Raw genomic sequence first — 19,414 nt, forward strand, 5'->3', positions numbered from 1 at the left:
GGATAAATTTGAACAACACCGTCTTATAATTTAATTTAATTTTATATTTAATGTTGTGTTGTTTTCTCAATCTCATTTTAATTTTACAACATTTTATTATTTTATATTAATTTACTTTTATTTTTATTTATTTTCACTCTCAATTTTAGTTTCTATTTGAGTTTTGAACCCTTAAAATTTGGGTTGTGACATATTGGTATCAGAGCACCTAGATTTTAAATTATATAGATTTTTTCTTAGGATAAAGAGTCGTATATCTCTATGACTCAGCTCGATGACACGTCTCTCCGCGACCAAGTAAGCAGTCTAACCCTATTTTGTAGTATATGATATGTTGTAAAACTTGTATGAATTTATTGTATGTTTTGATTTTCGTGGTAGTTATAAAATGTCCTTGGACGTTAAAGAGTGAACGTTAACTATATAAGACAATACTGGATCAACGTTATAGTGTCTAGATATGGTGAGGAGGAAAAGAGTGGTCATGAGATATCTGACTAGCCTTAGGAAAACAGAGAGTTGTCGTTGAACAGTGCAAGACCTCTAATCCATGAAATTTTGGTACTAGAAATGAAGAAACTGGAGATGGTCCCTAAACGTCTGTATGGACCATTTCCAATTGCACTTTCTTTGGTTCCCTGGCAGCGTCAACCAGATTAACTGATATGAATTAAGAGACATCAATCATACAATATACTTCAATGAAGATGTGAAGAAAATGTTGTCAAAATTATAAAGCAATTCATGCCACATTGAAGAGGAATGAAGTTTGATTGTTATAAATTTTGGGTGGGTTACAATTTAGAGTAATTTAGAGTTATTGTATTTTAAGACTTTTTATTTACTTTAGGTTACATTTACATAATGACTAATTATGGTCATTAAGTATGAATGTTACAACTTTTGGTATGCCTTTAATAGTTTCATTTTGAGGCTATATAAAGCCATGTATGTTGTATTTGTAAGTAGACTTGGAAAATATAGTAAAAGAAGCATTTGTGCTATTCTTTAGCCAATGGCTAAGTTTCTTTGCAATTCTATGTAGTTTAGGTTGCATGTAGAATCATTCAAGCTCGACATGATCAATCTTTCTTGTGGAATGATTCGAATCTCAAGCAAGTGTTCTTGCCTTGAGATATTTGATCAACAAGAATCATTCAAGCTAGACATGATCGATCTTGCTTGTGGAGTGATTCGAATCTCAAAGAATGTTCTTGCCTTGAGATATTCGATCAACAAGGTAATCTGAATCTTACTCCCCTTGTAGTGATTCCTTATCACATATCATTAACCCTACGGCATGACAATCCTTGAGCTTCCACTCCTCCGTGGTCATGGTATCCAGCTTCACCCCCAAAATGGGTTCCTGAATATCTTTCTCGTATAGATAATCTTCAATCTGCATCTTCTAGAAACTGATATCGAATCCATCAAACTTTTCAATTCCAGTCTTTGAACTTTCCATCTTCACAGATCGTGGTGAATCTCTCCTCGCTCTGATACCAGTTATTAGAATCACACAACAACGCACACACTTGATCTAAATGAACACAAAGAACATGATAGAGAAAATGTAAGAAGAAATATTGACTAATGGTTTTGTATTAATGACTTCAGGTATGCAAAGAGAGGATATGGAGAATGAGAAATGTACATTTAGAAACCACTGACTAATGGGTATACATATGATTTCAGTTTATTATATATAGCTTCACTATATGTAACCGCCTACTATATATAATTATTTAGTATATATCTCTATCAGATTTTTACTAGAAATAGTCAGCCTTCATATCCAACATTCTAGAGCCCAAATAGTCAGGGATTGACATCCTGCTAGAACACAAAGTCATTTACATGCCCCTAGCAAAATGCATAGTAGTAACGGAGTCTAACCCAACGATCATTCAGACAAACATCCATCAACCAAAAGGAGTGAAAATGATGACGATAGTACAGTTTAGAAAGAATCTTAGCCAAGATGAATCTACCCTTGCTGCCATTGTTGTATTTGAAAAGGGGGAGCTCAAGTGTGCCAACCTCAACAAAAACTTTATTGCCACTACATGAACACCACGACTCAAAACAAGAAGGTCAGATATTGGGTTTAACCCCACCAAGAGAGATAAATCACACGATTAGTTTTATGTCGCCTACCACAAATAGATGTCATGCGGCTCAGCCTGAGCTAGTTGAATTCTACAAATAGCAAAATGACATGTTCACAGTCGGGTTTATTTGGCTAGTTGGCTAGTTGCACGATAAGCGGGAAAGCATACCAAGTAGGAAAAGAAAGGCTGCTCGATCTCCTGTAAGGCCAACCCTCAACGGCAAGCTCACCAGGCAATGTTATAAGTCTGATAAAAGTTCAAGGTTTCGTATACTACCTACTAGGAAGCTCTTGGAGGAGCTAACATGAAATGAGAAATACATTCAATTACGGCAACTAATAGATAGCAAACTTTTTGGTAGAAACTGAATGATCCCTTGGCTCGGGAAAGAAAAGGAAAAGGTAGTCGTACTCCTACCTTTTTCATCGGACAATAGGAAAGTTTGAGCTGAAAGATTGAATCACACCTGATAAGAAAGGCGGGCTTAGCAGGTTTCTCCAAATGTATAAACAAAAAGAAGAAGCAACCGATCCTAAAGAGGATACCGATATGCGTCCATTCTCGCATGGAAGAACCTAGCTGAACCGGATCAAGGGTCCTAACCTAGTCCGACTGACCTTCTTTGGCTGGCCCCCGCCCCTTGTAATAAGGTCAACGCGTATGTGCTTTTTCCTTTCGTTTAGCGAAATAGCGTACCAGCTCTTTCGGCTCATAGCAGCAGTATGAAAAGCGGAATCCTCATCCTGAGTCGAGTCCGCATTGCCATAGGAATCGACATCGGCCAAACCAAGAGCTCCTATTTTTTCTTTAACGAAAGCGGATCTAACAATTTCGATAAAACCAACATTTTTTAAAGATGGAGTCGCTCTGCCTTGATCACCGTGGACATATGCAGCTCCCGCTTTACCGTTGCCTACCGTGAAAAGGAAAGTTCCCTCACGATAGGCCCTCCCAGCTCCCGAACGTTTTTCTATCAATCGAGAGACGTATAGAATAGTACAACAAACCAATAAGACAAGAATGGACTCATAAGATGGGCGGTCAGGGAAGCGATTTGATTTGTGTTATCCGCCAAGGAAATGATCAAGGAATTCTCTATACACGGCTGAGAGATGACCGTATTGTTGCACATCATGAATAAAGTACCGTAGGCAAGCAAAGCTTTTGAAAATGAAAGCGTGTAGAACTCAGATCCACTTTCTCTTCGATTCGTAAACTTCGGATTTGATCTTCCGATTCGGTCTGGCGTGCATCCGATTCGGTCAACAATAAGGTACAAAGCGGATTGATTAAATGGGCTTGAAGTTCCATTATCGTTAGGTCAAAGATCTCTACTAGGTTTAGTGCACTTTGGTAGTTGCGAATGTTGTCGTAATCGAATGTCTTTCTCATTCAACATTCTCTCTTACCAAGCACCCATACTCGCCAAGGTTGAGGAGATAGTTCATGAGCTAATTGGGTTTCGAGATTGCGTATATGCGAAAAGAGCTTGCTTTCGACTTTCTCCTCGGCGTTTTGTGCCCTGTTCTAGTTCAGGAAAGGATCTGATCTCTTTTATTGGAGCACATTGATGCCGAAGGAGTCTTCGGAACCGGTGGAGAGGCTATGATGATTTCAGGCTTTTCAAATAGCATGACCGATACCACAAAGAAAGGTTTTCTAAGTCACACTAGTGGAATAGCTTTTTCATAATAATTATCTCGATATATGATACCAAAAACCTGCCTGATGACGGATAAAGTAAGGGGTTTCAAAAGACAAAAGAATGACAATTCTACGTGTGATAGAAAAGGAGATCTTATTTCTTTTTTTCAGTGAAGGTGACAGGATTCGAACCTATGGCTGTCTGAAAATTCTTATTCTTTTTTATTCTTTTTTCTTTTGGAGGGGCATTTCAAGAATCGAACTTGAGACCTCTTGCACCCAAGGGAAGAATCATACCACTGGACAAAATGCCCTTATTATTGGCTATATATTAAGTTGTTTATGGAATTTATCATCATTATTTCATTTGTTAATGAAATCCATGAGCAATTATTATTCTAGTATAAGTTTTAGTTTGATAGTTCCATTTGAGACATAGAGCATTATCATGAAATGATAATATACACTAGGTTCCTGCTGAATTGCTTTCTCTAAGGCTGATTTTTTGAGAAATGAACATAGGGGCATTCCGAGAATTGAACTCGGGACCTCTCGCACCCTAAGCGAGAATCATACCACTAGACCAAATGCCCTTTCTAAAAATAATGTAACATTTTTAACTCCTACTCAATATATTTTTTTCTCTCAAGTTTGAAATCTATTTTCTTGAGCGGTTGTTGGACTATAAAACAAAAAGTTGATGGTCTAGTATTTTACTTGTAAGTAAGGCATGTAATATTGAATTGTTCTAATACGCAAGTGTTATCGAATAAACTACAACCCAACAAATGAATCAAACTAATCAGTTTGGGTTGGGTTGGATTTATTCGACTCAATTCATCAGTTTGTTTGATTTAATTCTTCTATTTTGATTCGTATGATAAGAAAATGAAGTTGTATTGAATGTACCATAGTTTGATTTATGACAAACTCATATGAAATATAATTGCATTAATAGTATTGCATTAATAGTACTAAGAGTAAAATGGAGTCTATAAACATTTCATGAACTTAAGTGCAACTCATGCTTCATTAAAGATGAGATAAACTTTAGTTAAGTAACTGGAACTTTAAATTACTTCATGTGGAGCTTCAATTACTCTATGTTAGCTACTATCTTTAGGATTTACTAATTGGACACGAGTTCTTGGATTTAGGGGATTGTTTTATGTAATTTTCAACTATAACTTATGTTTTCAAAATTTTAGGTCATAATTTAGGTAGTGGTTGTATATTATGGATGAACACTAGAGTTTCTATCCCGTTCACCACAACTACTCTAGTTTTTGTTTGAAGGCTATAATTGTCATTTATGTTGTATGGCAATAAAATTTGTTTAGATAAAATTTAATTAAAGTTGCATATTTTACTTCTTGCAAGTAAAAAACATTTTCTTAGCATAATATGAATTTAGTTGGAAGAGTTATTAGGAATAAAATGGAGAAATAAATTTTCTTTAAAATAATAAACAAACCCAAGTTCATCTTTGTTGTTGTCTAATTGTGATTTTGCAAAAAGCTTAACTAATATGAAATATCAAGGTAAATCAAGAATATATCCTACACGTCATTCAAGATGACAATAAAATGGAGTTAAATTGAACGCAGTTTTAATTTCATGTCTAGCATAATTGTTTGATATTAAAGAGAACTTCGTGTTTTATTAGAAGAGACCAACTTCCTTTGAGGTACTAGGAGTTTAAACTATTTCCATTGTAATTTCAATCACTCCACAATGATTACAAATTTAGGGTTGGCTAATTGGACATCAATTACCAACTTTAGGTTATAATTTAAGTAGTAGCCATTATAATATTAATGAGCATAAGAGTTACAATTCTTTCATGGACCATATGTGTTAAAGTTAAATGAATATATATATATATATATATTATGTATGTTGAGGTTTTGGTAAAGCACAAAGTAGTAAGGAACACCCTTGTCAACTCTAGAGCCACCTACAACTCATGATGGAGACCGATACAAAATATTTTAACATCCTTTGGCATCAAGATACAGGAAAGAAGAACGCCGTCAAATTGGAAGCTTTGCTTGTCTTACAAGTCACAATGAGAACTCTAATCAAGCTGGAGCCTTGGACTAGGTAAATTGTTTAGTGATAGTTGAAATGGATGACTTTGACGTCGTGTCAGGAATGAACGTCCTGCTGAAACACAAAGTCATTTACATGCCCCTAGCAAAATGTCTAGTAGTAATGGAGTCTAACCCGATGATCATTCAGAAAAACATCCATCAACCAAGAGGGTTGAAAATGATGTCGATACTACAGTTGAGAAAGAATCATAGCCATGATGAATCTACGGTTGCTGCTACTGTTGTAATTGAAAAGGGGAGATCGAGTGAGCCAACCTCAATAGAAACCTTGTTGCCACTACATGAACACCACGACCAAAACAAGGTCAGATAATGGATTTATCCCCACCAGAAGAGACAAAAACAAGGTCAGATACTGAAGAAGGGAGACAGAAACAAACCACTGAAGCAACACATGTTCACACAGAAATATCATCTAGACGGATGAAGAGAAGGGTCAGTCAGAAGCGTCAACCACAATAATTTCAAGAAAAATAAAGAGTTCATATAAGTTAAGTTCAGATAAACTTCGAGTTCAAAGCAACAAGAACCAAAAACTGGTGTGAAAATACTATGGACTAGTTAAAGTTATCCATAAGATTATGAAGACATCATATAGAATCCAATTGCTCTGATGGATGCAGACTAATCTTGTTGTCCATGTTAGTAACTTGAAACGTTATTATTTCGACCAAGAAGACATAAAAAAGAAGCAGGTGGTATGACGTCATACAAATAAGAAAAATTTTCAAGTGAAGAAAGTAGGAAAGACACGAACAGAGAAGACATGAAGACTCAACAAACCGAGAAGTGATTTTCAACAGCACCTAATAGGTTGGAAGAGACTCCTCATTATGAGATCAGCTGGAAGCACATCGAGAGACCTAAAGTCAGCCTCATCCAATAAATTGTGTGGGGGCAGATGTCACAGTCATGATTGCCCAAAGCGTGTTGCCTGTGGTTGCATGTTGCATGTCTTAGCCATTCTTGTAAACGATTTGTTGTCCAAGGCGGTTATTTGGGCAATGTTATTGTTTACCGATTATTTGGGTGACACGCCTTGAGCAATCATGACCGTCACAATTGACTAAGACATTTTTTGTCCATATGTTATTGTTGTCGAGGAGACTCCTCATTATGAGGTCATGATTGGCTAAGACATTTAAAGAAGTTTTACTTAGGGCAACTTCAATCACAATCCTCTTCTCACTCTCTGAAACTTCTTTAAATGTTATTGTTCACTAATTATTTGGGCGCATCTTCCTTAAAAGGGTTGTGACGACAGATGACCTAGGTAAAACTTCTATTGGGAGATCAGTGCAATCAAGAATCTGTGTCCCTTTCCTGAAACCTTCAGCGGACAACATAACAAAGAGTTCCTAGAAAAAATATCATAGAAAAATTTGTGTAATGCCTTTGAAGTTAGGCTCGAGGCTCTATATTATCTCCCAAGAATATGGTTCATTCTCTATTCACATAGAAATTCTGCAATAGAAAGTGGTACCCTCATCTTCTTTTACAAAACTTTCTCAAGTCCTCATGGAATGATTTGAAAGTGGTACCCTCATCTTCTTTTATAAGACTACCTCGGCCTTAATGGAATGATTATGCTATGTTGATTCTTAGAGAAGGGAGTAGGAGTAAGAGTAGATGACTGTTTATGGTCCATGTCCCGAAAAAGTAATTCTTTATGTCAAGAAAGGAGAGGAATCCTCATAGTTTCCAAGATTTCAAGAGAATCATACATACACAAATTTTCTTTGTTTGCTCTCTTCAATTAACATGTTATAAAGACTTGTAAATTATAATTAAATATAGCTTCTCTTTTTTTTTCTTTCCAAATATCCATCTAAATTACTTCTTGGTTCAAGGTTTTAAAAACCTATTTCAAATCTTATTATATTACATGCTTCAATTTGATATAATTGTTGGGGCATTTTGAGAATAACACTCAAGACCTCTCGCACCCGAAGCGAGAATCATACCACTAGACCAAATGCCTTGTAGTGGATCTATCATTTTTAGTTGCTGGTCCATATCTTTTATGCGCCTCAATATTTGAAATTTATCTACATGTTTTTGTTTCAATTCTAGAAATAGAAATGATATTCATAGAAATACATAATTTTACAATGCAAATAAGAAAAACTTGTGATCAAGTTTTAGATAAAAGTTGCAAACATGTTGATAGATATAAAAATAAATTCAAGTTCTTTCTTGGCTTAATTATCAATTGGAAGATTTAGTTGATTTGAATTGTTATTGGTTTGATACTAATAATAACAGTCATTTTAGTATGCTAAGGATCCATATGTGTCCATGAAAATTAGTTAATGCTATATTTTTCTTATATTGGCCATAATATCTCTCAACCAAATGCATTAGTTGAAAATGTATTTAATATTTTTCTTTTGTCCTTTTCTTTTTTCCAATGGTCTTATGTCTTCATTCCATTTGAAAATTGATATTTTGTTTGGTAATTTTAAACTCATTATTTTTTGTTTGTTCATTCCACCTAATTTGTAAAAAAAAAAAAAAATCATACCACTTGACCAAATGCCCTTATAGTGGTTCTATCATTTTTAGTTGCCCGTGTGTATATGTTTTCCGCACCTCAATATATGAAATTTATCCAACCACAATATATGAAATTTATCCACATATTTTTGTGCTTTAGAACCTACTATTATTGTCATGTTAACTTCACATGGTCTATCACATAGTTGAAGCACCATTGCCACTAGAGCCCATGCATCCCTTTGGGATAGATATGTTAAAAATTAGGCCCATTTGATAACTATTTTGTTTTTTTTTTTTTTCAAAATTATGTGTTTTATCCTTTTATAAAAAAAAATTTAAAAAAAAAACGAAAATATTTGAATTTTAAGCAAAATTTCACACCAAACTAAGTTTTTGAAAAATATTTTTATTTATTTATTTTTCTTTATTTTAGTTTTCCAAACATAGATTGATCTCCAGTGGCTAGTTTTCAAAATGGGATTAACTTCCTTTTAAGTTTATGTAGTTTCTTTTTATTACTATGTTTACTTCTATCTCATGTTACTCCATTTGTATTTATGTAGTTTATGTAAAATGAGATTAACGGATGAATTTTCATTTTAATGTTAGCGTGGATAGCTGAATTTGGAGTGGGAGTGGGTCTGTAGATCTAAAGATAGGTGGATTCCTAATTCTTTATTTGACTATAAATGCTATTTAAGAATTGTTTATTTGACTATAAATGCTCTATAAGATATTTAGTAAAATGACTCATTTTATTGCATGGAACAATAAAATTGATGTTCTGGTAGAATCGTCAATACATTCTACTTTCAATGGTGCTAAGTTGAGTCCTTTTGATGTAGGTGATGATTTTTCTGATTCGAGGACGAATCCTGAAGAGGGGGATGATGATAAGAATCACGGTGTACATTCTACTTTTAATGTTGCTGAGTTGAGTTCTTTTGATGTAGGTGATGATTTTTCTTATTCGAGGACGAATCCTTTTGAAGAGGGGGATGATGATAAGAATCACGGTGTTCTAACTAGACCTATTACATAACCCACGACCAAGATGATTCAACAAGCATTCATACTTCATCTACAAAATTGGATAGGTTAGGTTCAACCATCATTTCATGTGTTACAAGCTGATTCGTTTGAGTCAAGACCATTTGGAGATTCAAAAGTAAATATTTGGACGGTTGAAGTAGTGGATGGAGTTGCAAGCATCATTTCATGAGTGGTTAGAAAACTTTATTTATTATTTTAATTTCATAAAGTTTGTAATGCTCAAATTGACTTCTTCTTCTCTGGAGATTTAAAGGGATCGAGATTAAATCACCGTCTAACTTCTTTTATTGGGAGACTATAAATACTCACAAATTATTATGTAAAAGCATATTTGTGATCAATGAAATTGATCTCTCAAGTTGAGACGATCCCCCTTATAGAAATCTGAGCATATCTTTGTCATTTCTAAGTTTCATGCAATTCTTGTGTTAGATTGATCTGAGTCATTCAATCAAGCCTTGATCAAGTTCGATTGTGAAGTGACTCAATTTAGAAAAAGATTCCAAATCTTGTTTCTCAATCTTGGATCTCATTATCTAATTCTAGCTTTATCTCTTGGTTGATCCAAATTTTGTATAAGAAGGTGTTAATTTCTTTAATACAAAGGTTCTTGCTTCTACAAAAGCTTGGCTCGTTGGGCTGAAGATTACGGTTAGTCTATCATCCTCCAACGGGATCTTCTATCCCCATGACTTGCTCTGATGTGGTCGTTCTTCTAACGGCGATGACACGTCCAGTTGTCGAGATTGGTAATGTGAGTTTGTAACCCATCCATTGAGGTTCTTGGAATGATTCTATAGCTTATCATTTCCTTGATTTACCGCCCTTCGAGTTGAACGAAGTGTCATAAGGCTAATTTTTTTTTCAATTCTATTGATTTTTTTAATGATTTTATTTCAGTTTATTTCAATTTTGTCAAANAGGCTAATTTTTTTTTCAATTCTATTGATTTTTTTAGTGATTTTATTTCAGTTTATTTCAATTTTGTCAAACTCATTCATGGGCTCATCTCAATCATTTCAACCTTGTTGGCGTTCAATAAGAGAGACCTTGAAAATAACCTATAACTATTCAACTGGATTATCACATTAACAATTTGAATCAAATAAAGTGACATTAACCATTTGAATCACCTCAACCCCACTTGTTGAACTTGACCAAATTTCTATAAAATAACACTAACAAAGGTACAAAGTAACACAAACAAAGGTACAAAGTAACACTAACAAAGGTACAAAGTTCATAAAAGTCTTTTTCATCTAAAATACCATTGAACTTGACCATTATAGTGCCTCTCAAACGTAGGTAAAGTTTAAATTCGGATCTCCTTGTCAAACTCACTCGGGTGCTCATCTAAACCATGATGGCGTTCAACAAGAGAGACCTCGAAAATAGCCGGATTATCGCATTAACCATTTGAATCACCTCACCTCAATCCCACTTGTTTAAATTGAAACAAATATCTATAACATAACACTAACATAGGTAGGATGTTCATAAAAGTCTTTTTAATCTAAGATACTATTGAACTTGACCATTAACGTGCCTCTCAAAATGAGGTAAAGTTTAAATATAATTGGTGACAAAAGATGAAACTATGAAATAAAAATAAATAAGAAAATAATATTCCATTTCAGAGAATCAAACAAGAATCTCCTAGGCGAAAGCCAAATATCCAAACCATTGGACAATAATGAATTTTTTGTGTAGTTGTCCTAAAGTCTTTTGTCTAATCACTGAAGAGTTTTACTATGATGTTTTGGGTAATGTCTAACTCTTCGACACGTCCTTTCATGTGTGTGATAGAGTTCTCAAAATTACTGCGACGTTTCGAGCTGTTCGATCGTGTGGCTCTTTCTTCAAAAGAGTCAATATCAAATGTTCGGACTTTGATTGGCAACCCATCCAGGGGAGCGTCGATTGCATCGATTCCATCAACAGTCTTCCCATGAGTTTATGGTGCATGACCCATTTTTTATACCATTCACCTTCGAGCGCCACCATAGCTTTGCATCGTCCATGAGATGCATTGCGACCAACGTAACTCTTAGGTTCTATGAGCAAGTTCCAGTAACCTTCAAGTAATGTTCTTCGTAAAAAACAAAGCTTTTTAATTCCTTAGCATCCCGGTTTCTATTTAAGGGGTTGTGTTCTTGGATTTTAAGTTTGTTAAGCCCACATGAACTTGGCTTGAGGTGTGGTTCTCTACAGCCCAACTTGTCAAACTCACTCGGGTGCTCATCTCAACCATGATGTCGTTCAACAAGAGAGACCTCGAAAACGATTGGATTATCGCATTAACCATTTGAATCACCTGCTCATCTCAACCATGACGTCGTTCAATAAGAGAGACCTCGAAAACGATTGGATTATCGCATTAACCATTTGAATCATCTGCTCATCTCAACCATGATGTCGTTCAACAATAGAGACCTCGAAAACGACTGGATTATCGCATTAACCATTTAAAATTGAACAAAATATCTATAACATAACTCTAACAAAGGTACGAAGTTCATAAAAGTCTTTTTAGTCTAAGATAGAAACTGTAAAATAAAATGAAATAAGAAAATAATATTCCATTAACGAGAATGGAACTCGAGTCACTTGGGTGAAAGCCAGATAACCTGACCGCTGGACGACAATAGATTTTTGGTGTAGATGTCCTAAAGTCTTTTGTCAGATCGCTGAAGAGTTTTAGCATGATCTTTTGCTTAATGTCTAACTCTTCGACACGTCCTTCCCTGTGTGTGTTAGAGTTCTCAGGGCTACCGCAACGTTTCGAGCTGTTCGATTGTGTGGCTCTTTCTTCAAAAGAGTCAATATCAAATGTTCGGACTTTGATTGGCAACCCATCCAGGGGAGCGTCGATTGCATCGATTCCATCAACGATCTTCCCATGAGTTTATGGTGCATGACCCATTTTTTATACCATTCACCTTCGAGCACTACCATACTTTTGCATCATCCATGAGATGCATTGCGGTTAACATAACTCTCAGGTCGTATGAGAAAGTTCCTGTAGCCCTCAACTCTCAGGTCGTATGATAGAGTTCTTAAAGCTACCGTGACATTTCGAGGTGTTCGATCGTGTGGCTTTTTCTTCAAAAGAGTCAACATCAAACGTCAAGTCTTTAATTGGCAACCCATCAAGAGGAGCGTCAATTGCATCGATTCCATCAACGGTCTTCCCATGAGTTTATGGTGCATGACCCATTTTTTATATCATCCACCTTCGAGCGCCACCGTCCATCAGATGCATTGTGGCCAACGTAACTCTTAGGTCCTATGAGCAAGTTCGTGTAACCTTCAAGTATTGTTCAACGTAAAAAATAAAGTTTTTTCAATTCCTTAGCATCCTGGTTCCCATTTAAGGGTTTGTGTTTTTGGATTTTCAGTTTGTTAAGCCCAACATGAGCTTGGCTTGGGGTGTGGTTCTCTACGACCCTCCTTGTCAAACTCACTCTGGTGCTCATCTCAGTCCTCTCAACCATGATGGCGTTCAACAAAGGAGACCTTGAAAATGACCGAATTATCACATTAACCATTTGAATGACCTCAACCTCACTTGTTGAAATTGAACCAAATATCTATGACATAACATTATTAAAGGTTCAAAGTTCATAAAAGTTTTTTTAATCTAAGATACTATTGAACTTGACCATTATAGTGCCTCTCAAACCAAGTTCATAAAAGTCTTTTGAATTTAAGATACTATTGAACTCATCCATTATAGTGCTTCTCAAACCTAGGCAAAGTGTAAATATAATTGGTGACAAAAAATGAAACTATAAAATAAAAGAAATAAGAAAATAAAATTATCAAACTCGGGTCTCCTCGATGAAAGCCAGATTTTCTGTGTAATGTCTAACTCTTCGACACGTTTTTTTTATGTGTGTGATAGAGTTCTCAGAGATACCGCCACATTTCTTGTTGTTCGATCACGCGGCTCTTTCTTCAAAAGAGCCAACATCAAATATTAGGTCTTTGATTGGAAACCCACACAAGGGAGCATCAATTGCTTCAATTCCATCAATGGTCTTCCCATAATTTTTAGAGCATTTGATTGCAGATCAAGAGGTCACCAATTCAAACCTAGTTGGGCCCTTCTATCTAAGATAGAAATTTGTTACACTTTTTGGACCAACACTATGTCTAAGGGGCCACTAAGGTTAAAATCCTACAAAATTGATCCATGGCTCAATTGTAGAGAATTTGACTGGTCACCCTTTTATTTTGGACTAACACTCTGTAGAATAGGTCACTAAAGTTGAAATTATGCAAAATGGGTCCATAGCTCAGTGGTAGAGCATTTGACTGCAGATCAAGAGGTCACTAGTTCAAATCTGGTTGGCCCTTTTATTTTGGACAGACACTTTGTTTGATTTACTCCCGACCACCGAGTGTCTAAAGGAAAAAGAAATAAGAATAATTACCGATTCCATGTACATTAAGAAAAGAGTGTGGTATCCATATCTTTCATGTAACTAAGAGTAGTTACCCTAGACAAACAACACCAACTATTTTTTATGTTTTAAAATGATTTTTTTCAACATTTCCCTTATTTGGTACTATGAACCTATAAACTCTATTTTGAATATAATGTAAATAACTTTGAATATAATGTAAATATATATGTTCATTATATTTTAATTCTTTTTTTATTTCGAGAAATCATTTTACCCATATCTTTCATGTAACTAAGAGTAGTTAACATTTTACTTTGTTTTCAACCTCTTTTAACTTGCAATCCGTGCTTGGAGAACCCACCAAAAATGGGTCATGACTCCCTTTTTGTTTTCACTTACTCCTCCTAAATCTATAAAATGTCTCCTACTTTTATTCATTTTCTCTTTTCTTAAATATCAAAATCTTAAATAAAAAGGAAGAGCTCTCTAAAATATTCTTCTTTGCCACTAATTTCACATAATTTAACATTTTAAAAATCGGTAAATTAAAAAATCCTACATTGATATATTCGTAATTTCATGTAGTCTTCCTAAGTTTGCCGGCGACATTGTTTGTCGTCGAGCTTGATAATGTGAGTTTGTAACCCATCCGTTAGGGTTCTTGGAATGATTCCTGGTTGGCCCTTTTATTTTGGACAGACACTTTGTTTGATTTACTCCCGACCACCGAGTGTCTAAAGGAAAAAGAAATAAGAATAATTACCGATTCCATGTACATTAAGAAAAGAGTGTGGTATCCATATCTTTCATGTAACTAAGAGTAGTTAACATTTTACTTTGTTTTCAACCTCTTTTAACTTGCAATCCGTGCTTGGAGAACCCACCAAAAATGGGTCATGACTCCCTTTTTGTTTTCACTTACTCCTCCTAAATCTATAAAATGTCTCCTACTTTTATTCATTTTCTCTTTTCTTAAATATCAAAATCTTAAATAAAAAGGAAGAGCTCTCTAAAATATTCTTCTTTGCCACTAATTTCACATAATTTAACATTTTAAAAATCGGTAAATTAAAAAATCCTACATTGATATATTCGTAATTTCATGTAGTCTTCCTAAGTTTGCCGGCGACATTGTTTGTCGTCGAGCTTGATAATGTGAGTTTGTAACCCATCCGTTAGGGTTCTTGGAATGATTCTCTAGATTATCCCTTCCATGTTGGGAGTTGGGCCATGGGTCTTGGGTGAAGGAACCGTTGGTTTACCGCCCCTAAGAGTTAAAGAAGCATCTTGAGGCTAGTTTCACATAGTATCATTGTCTTTGAGATAACAATTCTTTTCTATTTTATCTAAATTTTTTAAATATGGGTTCATTTCCAAATGCATGCTAACACCCTTATTATTGAATAAATGACATGAAACTAGTTTCACATAGTAACGTTGCCTTTTGCTCCTATTGGTGGAAGGATAATGTTAGATCGATATGACAACCCTAGAGGAGGGTGAATAGGGTTTCAACAATGTAATTATTTCAAATTTGATACCATGCAATAAAACTTAACAATAATTTAGAACATAAATAGGAAAAGGGTTAGAAAATATAACACCGTAATTTTATAGTGGTTCAGTCAAACTCGACCTACTCCACTCCCAAGCACCTCTTGGAAATTTGAATAAAACTTTCTGACTCTTTCCTCGAATCAAAGCCCAACCGCTACACCGCTCTTTTTACGAGTGCAAGAGCAAACTCAATCCTTTCCACGGCTCAGGATCAAACCGGTACACCGCTCTTTTTACGAGTTCAAGAGCAAACTCAATCCTTTCCACAGCTCAGGATCAAACCAATACACCGCTCTTTTTACGAGTTCAAGAGCAAACTCAGGCTCAGGATCAAATCTGTACACCCCTCTTTTTACGAGTTCAAGAGCAAACTCAATTCTTTCCGCGGCTCAAGATCAAACCGGTACACCGCTCTTTTTACGAGTTCAAGAGCAAACTCAATCCTTTCCATGGCTCAGGATCAAACCAATACAATTGTCTGAAATCTTATAGAAACACACCACAACACTCTGAAATAATAGACATCTCTTGAATAAGATAAAAAAAATAGAATTGGAAGCTTTGGAGAGAAACAATGGAGGCTTTTTAAAAAAAATTTAGATCGGGGAAACAAATGTTTTGTGTGCTGTGTTGTGTTGTGAAAAATACTAAGAGGTGATGAGTTTAAATATCGATCAAGTTGTAAAAATAGGAATTGATACGGACCACTAAAACTGATATGGACCACTAAAACGTGAACCGAAACATGAACCACGAAAAATAATATTTATTTATTTTTAAATTTATCGTAAAAAATTATAGAACACAATGAACATTTTAAAAATAATTAAAAGTTTTATAAATCTAAATGAAATCCTTATAACTTAAATGATTTTGTAATTCAAATAATTATATTTATGAAAACTAAATGAAATCATTATAATTTCTTTTCATTTAAAAGTAATAACTCATTTTCATAAATGACATCATTATAATATATATTTTTTCATTTAAAAGTAACACCTAGTTTACCTAGTTTTCATAAATGTAAATGAAATCTTTATAATTTCTTTCCATTTAAACGGTAACCGAAAACTTTTATAAATATAATTGAAATGATTTTATTATTTAAAAGTAAAGGAAAACTTTTATAAATGTAATTGAAAACTCGACCATTTGTTACTCTACCAAATTTATAAATGTCATATTTCGATTGGTCTATGATGTCAATTTTGTCGCTGGTCCATGATGTCAATTTTGTCACCACATCATCAATTTTGTAATCATATCATCACGTCAGGTATCTTGTTTTGAATTTGATTGGTCCATGATGTCAATTTTGCCACCACATCATCACGTCGGGTATTTATTTTGACTAGAACTTCTTCGTTTTATCTCTAATTTGAGTGAACCAAAAAAGACGTTAAAATCGTTGTTCCCAACCTTACACTATGGAAAAAAATACTGAGAATTGTTAATAATTGAAGGTAGGTTTGTTATCATCAAAAAATTTATTTCAAACATAGAAAACTTCATGTCTCTATCGTGTAAAGCCAATAAATCAAAGGGCCTAATATAGTAGAGAAATAAAAAAAATGTTACTCTTGCTGTGTTGTGCCATAAGTGATCAATGGATGTTGACTTTGACCAAATCCTACTATTTTTCTTTTTTTCTATATTTTGAAACTATTTTAAGCACTCTTCTCTTGTACTCCTTATAATTTCTACCTTTTAAGGTTGCAAATATTTGTGCACGGTGACTATTATAATTATCAGTCAACTGAGTTAAGTGGAAATAAATTTTGAAGATGAAATTAAAGTATTAATTTTGATGTCATCTTTATCTGAGTTTTGGGATATTGTTATTAATGAGATTCAATCTAATGCCATTAGTAATTCACAATGATAATATTCAAAATACTTGACAAAAAAGAAGGGTCAACATAAGATATTTGAAACAAATAAATATTTTTGTCCTATATGATATATCAAATCACTCATTTAGAATTCCTTAATAATAAACCTGAAGTCTTACATCTTTTATAGAGAAAAGTTCCTTAAATAGAAGTCTTATTAGATACTTCTAAGCATTTAGAGATCAACTAGAAACAAAGCTAAATATTCTAAAAAAAATTAGGGTTAAACTTTTAAGTTAACGGAATTTAAGAAACTTATGATTTTTATATTATCAAGAGTTTAATTGAGCTAGGTCGATTCAGTCTAGTGGACCCAAGAATTGAACCGAACCAAACAACCTAGTTAGCAACATGATTTAGTGGAAGCATTTTCACGCAAAGTAGAAGCAATAATGGAGGGTTTGAAATAATATAGTTTTCATCCCTTGTTTCTCGAGTGAATATTGAAATAATATAGTTTTCATGTTAAGTTTTGCACGGTAGAAAGAAAGACTGGGATGTAAAGTATTATTTCAATTTGTTTGTAATATACAACAATATATAAATTAACTATAAGAAATATATAAAATTACATGTTCTCCAAGAGCTTCAATCAACACTGGAGGGTTACTTCTGCAACCACTCTAAAGGTGCTCAAGATCACAACAAGTTAGATAAAACAGCTCTAGAACTTTGAATCCAATAACTTGAGTTTGACTCGTGATAGGATCTCTCTTCTTGTGGAATCTGCATAAAATAGGAAAACCATTCCAAAATAATTTTTTATAAGGGATTCTATGGTGTAGTGGTTAGCAGTTTGGACTTTAAATCCAACGACCCCTGGGTTCAACTCCCGGTAGGACCTTTATGAAATGACCTTGATGTGAAAACATAGAATAGGTAGGACCTTTATGAAATGACCTTGATGTGAAAACATAGAATAAGGAACAACAACATTGTTGAGTTATTCAAATTTTCTTGAGGCATAAGAGGTGTAACATTGTTGAGTTATTCAAATTTTCTTGAGGCATAAGAGGTGTAACATTGTTGAGTTATTCAAATTTTCTTGAGGCATAAGGTGTAACATTGTTGAGTTATTCAAATTTTCTTGAGGCATAAGGTGTAACATTGTTGAGTTATTCAAATTTTCTTGAGGCATAAGGTGTAACATTGTTGAGTTATTCCGAACTTGCTCTGCCTCATGCCTTCCAATGCCTTCCAATGCCTTCCAATGCCTTCCAAGGCTTCATGAACATGACCTCTAACGTAATCATTTGAACCCATAATAACTAGCATGAGTTTTAGGTTCCGAACTTGCTCCAACCAACTTGAAATCTTGAATTTATTCTCATGTCATATAAAATAGACCTTACAGAAAATAGTTGGTAATTTGGAGCATGTCTAAGCCTTGAATAGACCTTAAAGAAAATAATTGGTAATTTGGAGTTTGGAGCATTGAATAGACCTTACAGAAAATAGTTGGTAATTGGAGCATTGAATAGACCTTTCAGAAAATAGTTGGTAATTTGGAGCATGTCTAAGCCTTGAGCTAGGATATGACTTCTTGTTTCATTTTCAAGAACTAAACCTTAGAGGTTGTCATGTCATGCTTCGTATTTTAACCTTGAAAACTCTTCCGAAGTAACTCTTAATTTTCTCCCCATGAGTGCAATAGGGGGCGTTGTCATAATCGTGGCATCCTGCTAGCAAATCGTGGTGCAGGGCATCTCATTTAGGTGAGGGAGATAATAAGTTCATCATGGAATCCTGCTCATGGTACATATACCATAGCATCCCACCTAAAGAGAAATAGGGGCCTCGTGGTACACTTCGTTAAGTGGGATAATGGTTACTTCAGGCATGGATCCTAGCAACTTGTTAAGCATGATGTTTGCATTAACCTAGGTGTTTTCTTGGATTCTTGGTGATCCTAGATTATGCATAACATCTTGGGTCAAGTTTGAAACTTATAAGTTCTTAGGAATAGCCCAGCATGATATTGTGCACGTAGTATCTATTAGCGACGAAGGGTACATTTGTAGAGACCAAGGGTACATTTGGGGAATCTATTATTTCAGGGATACCACTTTAGTTATCCTAGGAGGTAAAGTTATATGGATCGTGATGAGCATTTTCTCCCATATCTTGGTTTC

At 34.6% G+C, this 19,414-nt stretch overlaps 2 non-coding genes across 2 annotated transcripts; one reads left to right on the forward strand and one right to left on the reverse strand.

Moving 5' to 3' along the window:
* Positions 1 to 4,276: 4,276 nt before the first annotated feature.
* Positions 4,277 to 4,348, reverse strand: TRNAP-AGG. The gene has a single exon. It is a non-coding gene; the product is annotated as a tRNA-Pro (tRNA).
* Positions 4,349 to 13,708: 9,360 nt separating this feature from the next.
* Positions 13,709 to 13,780, forward strand: TRNAC-GCA. The gene has a single exon. It is a non-coding gene; the product is annotated as a tRNA-Cys (tRNA).
* The last annotated feature ends 5,634 nt before the right edge of the window (positions 13,781 to 19,414 follow it).

Source organism: Cucurbita moschata, unplaced genomic scaffold, assembly GCF_002738365.1.
Source record: "Cucurbita moschata cultivar Rifu unplaced genomic scaffold, Cmos_1.0 Cmo_Scf00109, whole genome shotgun sequence".
Taxonomy (NCBI): domain Eukaryota; kingdom Viridiplantae; phylum Streptophyta; class Magnoliopsida; order Cucurbitales; family Cucurbitaceae; genus Cucurbita; species Cucurbita moschata.